This window comes from Nicotiana tomentosiformis, chromosome 12 (genome assembly GCF_000390325.3).
Source record: "Nicotiana tomentosiformis chromosome 12, ASM39032v3, whole genome shotgun sequence".
Taxonomy (NCBI): Eukaryota; Viridiplantae; Streptophyta; class Magnoliopsida; order Solanales; family Solanaceae; genus Nicotiana; species Nicotiana tomentosiformis.
In genome coordinates, this window is record NC_090823.1 from 19,412,800 (window position 1) to 19,422,094 (window position 9,295).

The window sequence follows — 9,295 nt, forward strand, 5'->3', positions numbered from 1 at the left end:
GTGCTAAGCTACCTATAGATTTTCGGCTAAGAGTATTCGCCACAACATTAGCCTTCCCTGGATGATATAAAATATCAATGTCATAATCCTTGAGTAATTCAAGCCATCTTTTCTGCCTCAGATTCAATTCCTTCTGTTTGAAAATATATTGAAGGCTCTTATGGTCCGTGAATATATCCACATGGACCCCATATAAATAATGACGCCAAATTTTCAATGCAAATACCACCGCCACAAGTTCTAAATCATGTGTTGGATAGTTCTTTTCATGATTCTTTAGTTGCCTAGAAGCATAAGCTATCACCTTTCCATGTTGCATTAATACACACCCAATCCTGATTCTTGAAGCATCACAATATACCACAAATCCATCTATACCCTCTGGTAGAGTCAACACTGGTGTCGTAGTCAATCTTGCTTTCAATTCCTGAAAACTCATTTCACAAGCATCTGACCATTGGAACTTAATTGCCTTCTGCGTCAATTTAGTCAATGGAGAGGCAAGAGTAGAAAACCCCTCCACAAACTTTCTGTAATATCCAGCTAAGCCTAAGAAACTGCGAATCTCTGTTGGAGTTGTAGCCTCGGCCAATTCTTCACAGCTGCAATTTTCTGAGGTCAACCTTAATTCCTTCATTATAGACAACATGACCCAAGAATATGACCGACTCGAGCCAAAATTCACATTTTGAAAACTTTGCATATAATTTGTGCTGATGCAGGGTTTGCAGAACTACCTTGAGATGGTCAGCATGGTCCTCCTGACTTCGTGAATATACAAGAATATCGTCAATGAACACTATCACAAAGGAGTCGAGGAATGGCTTAAAAACGCGATTCATAAGATCCATGAAGGCTACTGGGGCATTTGTTAGCCCAAAAGACATCACCATAAATTCAAAATGCACATACCGGGTCCTAAAAGCTGTTTTCGAAATATCCCGCTCCCTGATCTTCAATTGATGATACCCGGATCTTAAATCAATTTTGGAGAAGTACCTAACATCCTGCAATTGGTCAAATAAGTCATCTATCCTTGGCAGTGGGTACTAATTTTTGACTGTTACCTTATTAAGTTGTCGATAGTCAATACACATTCTCAGTGACCCATCTTTCTTTCTTACAAAAAGGACCGGTGCGCCCCAAGGCGACACACTCAGCCGGATGAAACCCTTTTCTAACAAATCTCTTAATTGTTCCTTTAGCTCCTTCAATTCTGCTGGTGCTATTCTGTAGGGTGGAATTGATATAGGATGTGTGTCTGGAATCACATCAATCCCAAAATTAATCTCCCTATCTAGGGGGATCCCAGGGAGTTCATCCGGAAAGACTCCCGAAAATTCATTCACAACAGGCACGGACTCAAGTGTAAGTGCCTCAGCATCGGTGTCCGTAACCCGAACCAAATGGTAAATACATCCCTTGCTGATCATATTTGTGGCCTTAAGGTAAGAAATATACCTACCCTTCGGCACTACATCGTCACCCTTCCACTCAATAACTGGCTCATTTGGAAAATCGAACCTAACAGTTCTGGTTCGGCAACCAGGCTTGGCAAAACAAGAATAAAGCCAATCCATCCCCATTATCACATCAAAATCGGCCATTCTCAATTCAATAAGATCGGGCACAGTGTCTCGACCATGCAATGTGACAACGCAATCCCTATAAACCCGCGCGGCCAAAATAGACTCACTAACCGGAGTAGATATAGAGAACGACTCATAAAGCTGTTCTGGTTCTATCCCAAATTCCATAGCAACATAAGGTGTGACATATGACAAAGTAGAATCGGGATCAATAAGAGCATATACGTCATGAGATTGGACAGTCAATATACCTGTGACAACATCTGGAGAAGCCTCTGAATTCTGGCGACCCCTCATAACATAGAAACGGCCGGATCCTCCCGAATTATGTGCTCCACCCCTAGCTGCACCACGCCCTGTGAGTGTTAAAGTGCCTCGAGCTGGAGAAGATGCTGCAGATGTAGTAGCTGCAGAACTGGCTGGCTGTGCCATGCCCCTGCCCGCACCCTGGCGGGACGAACGACAATCCCTCTGAATGTGACCCCTCAATCCGCATCCGTAGCATATGGGTAAGTCCATGTAGCATATTCCTAGGTGTATTTTTCCACACCTAGGGCATGGGGTCTTCCTCTGCTGCTGGAATCTACCACCATGACGACCCTGCTGATTGGATCCCCTGTTGCCCTGACTGGGACTGAAACAGCTCTACTGCTGCTGCTGACTAGGCCCTAATGGCGGTGCACTAGCCGAAGACTGAGCAAAGGACTGTGATGGCCATGACGACCCTCCTCTGAATGTTGACTTGCCACCACCTGAAGAACCACAAAAGTTGCCCATAGACCGGGCCTTATTACCCTCTCGCTCCATTCCGTTCCTTAATTTAAGGGTCTTTGTGGCTTCAGCGAATGCCACAATCTTTCCATAGTTCATATCAGAATTCAAGGCAGCTGTAGTAGCCTCATTAATTACCAAGGAACTAAGGCCCTGTACAAATTGGCGAACTCTAGCCTCCATAGTGGGAAACATGTAAATAGCATATTTAGACAGGTACGCGAATCTCATATGGTAATCCCACACACTCAGGCTACCTTGCCTCAGGTTCTCAAACTCAGCAGCACAGACTGACTTAGTCTCTACAGGCAAAAAATGATCAATGAAGGCATCGACAAACTCACCCCACCTTCCCGGAGAGCTCCCTTCTTCACGGGACTCCTCCCATAGTTCGAACCAAGAATATGCCACCTCTTTCAGGCGGTAAGAGGCCAATTCCACTGCCTCTGTTTCAGTAGCATGCATAACTCTGAGAGTCTTGTGCATCTCAACAATGAAATCCTGGGGATCTTCCTCTGGGTTAGTACCCGTGAACACCGGAGAATCCAACTGGAGAAACCTGTTCACCCTGGAACCAGTAGAATCCTCTGGCTGACTAGAAGAAGTGGGTGAAACATTTGACCTCTGGGTCTGGGAAGCCACTATTTGAGCCAATATCTGTATGGATCCGCTAAGATCAACATCAGAAACACCAGAATAGGAAGTTGGAACTGGAGATGGAACTGGTATATTAGTTGGAGGAATTGTTGCACCTTCAGTAGGTGTAGGGACATGTGCGGTCTGATCAATAGGTGTAGTAACTAGAGGAATATCCTCACTCCTCGGGTGCTCACCCGCATCATCAATTTTTACGATCAACTGTCACTCTTTGGCCAGTTCTTGCCTTCTTCTTAGGTGCCATGTACTGAAAATTAGAGCAACGCAAGAGTTAAAGGAGGAACAATCTTACAACCAGTTTTATCGCACGATCAAGAACATGAAAGAAGGGTATTATTCCTAAATGCCCATGTAGCATCCTAATTATAGATGTGGTCGACAACACACCGATAATAAGGACTCTACTAGACACGGCTCCGAGACATCCTAGGACACTTTAAAACCTTAGGCTCTGATACCAAGTTTGTCACGCCCCAAAACCGAGGAGCGTGACCGACGCTCAACCGAGTGAACCCGACCGAGCAAGCCTGTTAGATTTCATTATATCCAAATTCATCCACGAATAGAGATAATACATATTATCATTAATTAGATGAAAATGTGTTCATGTCTACAATACTAATTCATTTTCAATAGTTTCATCATTTTTAAAGTCTCAAATGGACAAGTGACTCCGTGCTAAAGACGGTGGCATTGATATTGAGAGAAATTATGGTTGATTTCTCTAATGAGATGGCCTAGCCGATCGGGTCGTGATCGGACTCTGTGCTAAGAGTACGGTGGTACTGATTTTGTGAATAATGGTATTGTGGACAATGATATATCGATACTAAAAATCTCCCAATGTGAGATATGGAAATTAATTTGAACACTGTTTTGATCCTAAATTGAGGTTTGATGTTAATTAAGGCTTCCATTGATATTATGATAATCTTGTTTGTATTATTTGTCATTCTATTGAGAGGTTGTTTAGTTATGCATACTAGTGCTATTCGACGGTACTAACATCCCTTTTGTCGGGGGTGCTGCATCTTTAAATGGATGCAGGTAGTTCCACAGCAGGAGATATTGATCAGTGATAGCAGTACACCTTCTTCCCAGCTGACTTGGTGAGCCCCACTTCATTCCGGGGTCATGTATCTTTTGTACTTTGTGTATTCGGTTTGAGGTATAGCCGGGTCCTTGTTGCCGGTATTATCATTGTACTCTTCTTTATTTATAGAGGCTCCGTAGACATAGTGTGGGTTGTGTATTGGTGCTGGGGAAAGACAAACTATGTTATGTTGTGGACGTACGACCCAATCGGCTAGGCCATCTCATTAGAGACATCAACCACAATTACCATTTCAATTACAATTTCCAGCACATTTATCACCATGTGTGCGGCATGGTATCCGATCACGACCCGACCGGCTAGGCCGTCTTATTTGAGACATAAACCTTTTTATATCAATCATCGCATTTCATATTAATTTCACATCTTTTCATTTCATTAGCACTAATAGCCATAATTATAAGATCATTCTTGGCAGATTGGCCATATTCAGTATTTCATGCTCACCTTATCAATTTCAAATATCATTATCATCGTCAACAACAAATACAATTCAAATCAAGGTGTGTAGTACACATGTGAGCAATTTAGAGTCTAAGGCACATAGAGATATTTCACAAAATTTGGTATAATAGCCTTCGTTTGAACTTTACTGTAAGTCGAAACATTATTAATGCACATCCCGTATTTTAACACATCCTCAATTGGTAACATAACATGAATAAAACATTTAGTATTCTTGTTGAATATATATATCTTTCAACCCAATCTTACTCGGAATGGCCAGTCTCATAATGAATCACTCGGGACTTACATAATTTACATGAATCTCGTGGGATTCAATTCTAAGAGAAGAGTTCAGCCAACACATCTCAATTGAGCTTCCTTAAACTCTAAAATATTCCGGAATTCTTAGCAACTTCAATTTATTGTAGAAATATAACAAATTGAATCAAAATTAGAAAGATGATCATGGTACTAGCTCATTTGAGCATTTTATCAAACACTAAGTGTGCATAAGGTTTCAATGTCCTTTTTATGAAGGATTCCATCATCCCACAACCCAATCTTTACCATTTTTAGCTCAACAATCTTCCTACACCCTTTGATAACACATGCATGCAAAATAAACAACTCTCATGCCAAAGAGTTATCTTGCTAGTTACCCATTTTCAGAAGATTTCAAAATTAGGGTTTAGGGTATAGAATCTTACCTCTAGGATGAAGACCTAGTGAGCTTCCCTTATTAATCTTCCAAAACTTGAGCAAAAATTGAAGAAAAATTATAGAAGAACACCTTCTCACTCTAGGACCCTCTCTCTCACTCTAAAATATCAGATTATGTCTAAACAATGGCCCAAAGAGTGTATTTAACAAAATAGGGTCAGATTTTAAAAATTCAAAAATGGAGCTCTTGAACAAGGTATGCGATCGCATAACCGATATGCGGACCGCATACCGGTCGCATAATTGGTTATAAAATAGCCAAAAGAACTGTCTGTGTATGCGGTCACTATGCGGTCCGCATAACCGTTATGCGATCGCATAATGCACCGTATAATAGTTATGCGGTCGCATAGTTGACCGCATAATTGCTTCCAATTGGCCCAATTAACTGCCTCACTCTATGGCCATTATGCGGTCCGCAGAGTGATTCTGCGGTCGCATAATGGACCACAGAAATGCACTTTTCCATCAATTTTTTTTAACCTTCCGGTGCATTGTTCAACCCAAAAAGTCCGAGCCGCGGCGAGCAAGCTCGCCACGAAGAATTTCTACAATCCTCATACACGTAAGACTAGTTCGACACCATAAAATATTTTTTTCTTTGCAAAATTTACTAGGCTTACCACTTAAATACTTCAAATATTTTCGGGGTATTACAGACCCGGCCGGTTGTTTTGAATATTATAACCCCATTCCCCTATTTACTACTCAATTTATATCTTGTAATTGATTTATGACTTATCGGGTTAGTTGGTTCGGGTCCGGAAGGAACTCGGAGTGGAATGAGACACTTAGTCTCAAAATTAAAACTTTAAGTTTGAAATGTGAACCGGATATGAACCTATGTGTAAATGACCTCGGATTTAAATTTTGATGATTCCAATAGTTTCGTATGGTGATTTTGGGCTTAGTATCATGTCCGAAATATTATTTGAAAGTCCGTAGAAGAATTAGGCTTTAAATGCCGAAAGTTTAATTTTTGAGAAGTTTGACCGGGGGTTGACTTTTTGATATCGGGGCCGGAATCCGATTATGAAAATGGAAATACCTATGTTATGCCATTTATGACTTGTGTGCAAAATTTGAGGTCAATCGGATGTGATTTGATAGGTTCCGGAGTCGTTTGTAGAAATTAAATATTTCAAAGTTCATTAGGCTTGAATTGGGGTGTAATTCATGATTTTTGCGTTATTTGAGGTGATTTGAGGGTTCGACTAAGTCCATATGATGTTTTAGGACTTGTTGGTATATTTGTTCGAGGTCCCGAGGGGATCGGGTGAGTTTTGGATGGTTAACAGATCAAAAATTTGGACTTGAATAGCTGCTGCAATTTTCTGATATCTGATAATGTTTTCCTTCTACGCGATCGCGTGAATGCGCTTGCGATCGCGTAGGCTTATTTAGTCAGTGGGGGGTTTTTTGTTCTACGCGATCGTGTGGGATATCTGCTATCGCGTAGGGTTAATGTGAGGCAGTGGCATCGTGTGCTTCGCGATCGCGTAGCTCTGGAATTTTGTGACTCGCGAACGCGTGACGAAGGCCGCGTTCGCGTAGAGTAAGTGGAGCGGAGTAGATGTCACGCGTTTTGTGCTTCGCGATCGCGTAGAGTAAAATCTGGGCGATGGAAAATTATTCTTCGCGATCGCGTAGAGAAAATGTCTGGGCAGAGAGTTTAAGTTCTGAAAATGGGACATTGTCCCATTTTCAGTTTTTGACGAATTGGAGCTCGGATTGGGGCGATTTTTGGGTGATTTTCAGAGAAAATAGCGGGGTAAGTATTCTTAACTCAATATTGGTTAAATTACCCGAATCCATGGTTGTTTTTATCATTTAATTGGTGAATTGAGTTGAGAGAATTTGAAAACCCTCTTGGTTTAAATTGAAGATTTGAGGGTCGAGTTAGGGTCGGATTTTGGTAAAATTGGTATGGTTAGACTTGTGGTTGAATGAGTTTCCGGATTTTGTAACTTTTATCGAGTTCCGAGACTTGGGCCCCACGAGCGATTTTTGAGCTAATTCTCGGAATTTTATGGAAAATCATTATTTTCTTATGTAATTAATTCCAATGAATTTTATTGACTGAAACGAATTATTTATGACCAGATTCGAGGCGTTTGGAGACCAATTCACGAGGAATAGGCATTGCAGAATAAGAATTTCACGGCTTGATGTAAGTAATAATTTTAAATCTGGTCTTGAGGGTATGAAACTCCGGATTTAGGTATCATGTGATTATTTTGGAGGTGACGCACATGCTAGGTGACGGACGTGTAGGCGTGCACCGAGGAAATTGTGATTTGGTCCGTCCCGGGAAACTGTAAAGTTGAATAATTTATTGTTAGATATATTCTCTCTACGTGTTGATAAAATTTGACTGTAAATCATATTAGAAATCATGCTTAGGCTATGTGATAGTACTGTTGGGACCCACAGAGGTTGCGCACTTGTTGAATTGCCTGCTAAATGCTATATGTACTCAGTCTCAGTTTTTACTTGTACATTTTATCTCAGTCTCTGTTATTATTATTGATACATCATATCATTATTATTTGAGCTGATTTCATAATTATTTAGAGTCCGAGAAACTGGAGAGATTTATGACTGAGTGAGGCCGAGGGCCTGATTGTTAGATATTAATACTATAGCACGTGAGTTGTCCGTGCAACACGTGAGTTGGCCGTGCAGATCCTTATATTATACTATAGCTCGTGAGTTGGTCGTGCGGATCCTTATATTATACTATAGCACGTGAGTTGGCCATGCATCACGTGATTTGGCCGTGCGGATCCAGATATTTATATTATGGCATATGAGTTGTCCATGCAACACGTAAGTTGTCCGTGCAGCACGTGAGTTGTCCGTGCAGATTATAGCGCTTGGGCTGTAAGAGCCCCTCCGAAGTCTGTACACCCCCAATGAGCGCGGGTACCCATTGAGAGTGAGTGATGAGGGCTGAGAGCCTAGGGAGTGATGAGGGCTGGGAGCCCAGTGAGTGATTGTTGTCCTTAGAGGTTGTACTTGATTTCCATTTTTTGTTGCATTTAGTTGCTATCTGTCATTGTCGTGAAATCTCTAAAAGATTGTTGATATACGGATTACATAAACAGGAACTGTATAAAAATTGATTTGACATTAAACTGCCAGATTTGATAGCATGTCTATTCTTTGCTGGGATTACTGAAAATGAAACATAACCGTGTAGCTCGTTACTATCTTCAGTTCCTTATTTATTATTGTTACTTGCTGAGTTGGTTGTACTCATACTACACCCTGCACTTCGTGTGCAGATCCAGGTGTTCCCAGACATAGCGGGTGTTGATCCTTTTATGCGGTTGAATTTCAGGAGATTTTGAGGTAGCTGCCGTGTTCCGCAGACCTTGTCTCTCCTTCTCTATCTCTTTGTTCACTGTATTTGGTCTCAGACTATTATAGACTATATTTTTCAGACTTGTATTCATATTAGATGCTCATGTACTCAGTGATTTTAGGGAGTGTCTGTATTGTATCTAAATATTATATTTTCAACCTTAAAGAGAAGTTTGGGTTTATTGAGATTATCGGCTTGCCTAATATCGAGATAGGCGCCATCACGACAGGTTGGGATTTTGGGTCGTGACAGAAATCATTGAGATACAAGATAATTAAATAAATATTACATTATGGTAAAATTCTGATTCAATATTACATAAATATTCAACTTTCACCTCTAGTATGCTTCCATAAATGATCTATTAATGCATTACGAAGTGCAAAATGAGCATTTTTGTCCTTAATTCTTTTGTGTCGAGCTAAGAATTATTCAAATCGGTGATTTTCATCTGCTACCATTTCTACTATTGGAGGTGGACATTCTCAATCATCTTGAATTGGTGCATTAAGATCACGCTCATCCTCGACCATTAATGTATTTTTAATTTTTACTTTTCACTTTTAGCAATATCTAATATTTTATATTCGCACCTTTCAGTTTTAGCAACATCTAATATTTTATATTTGC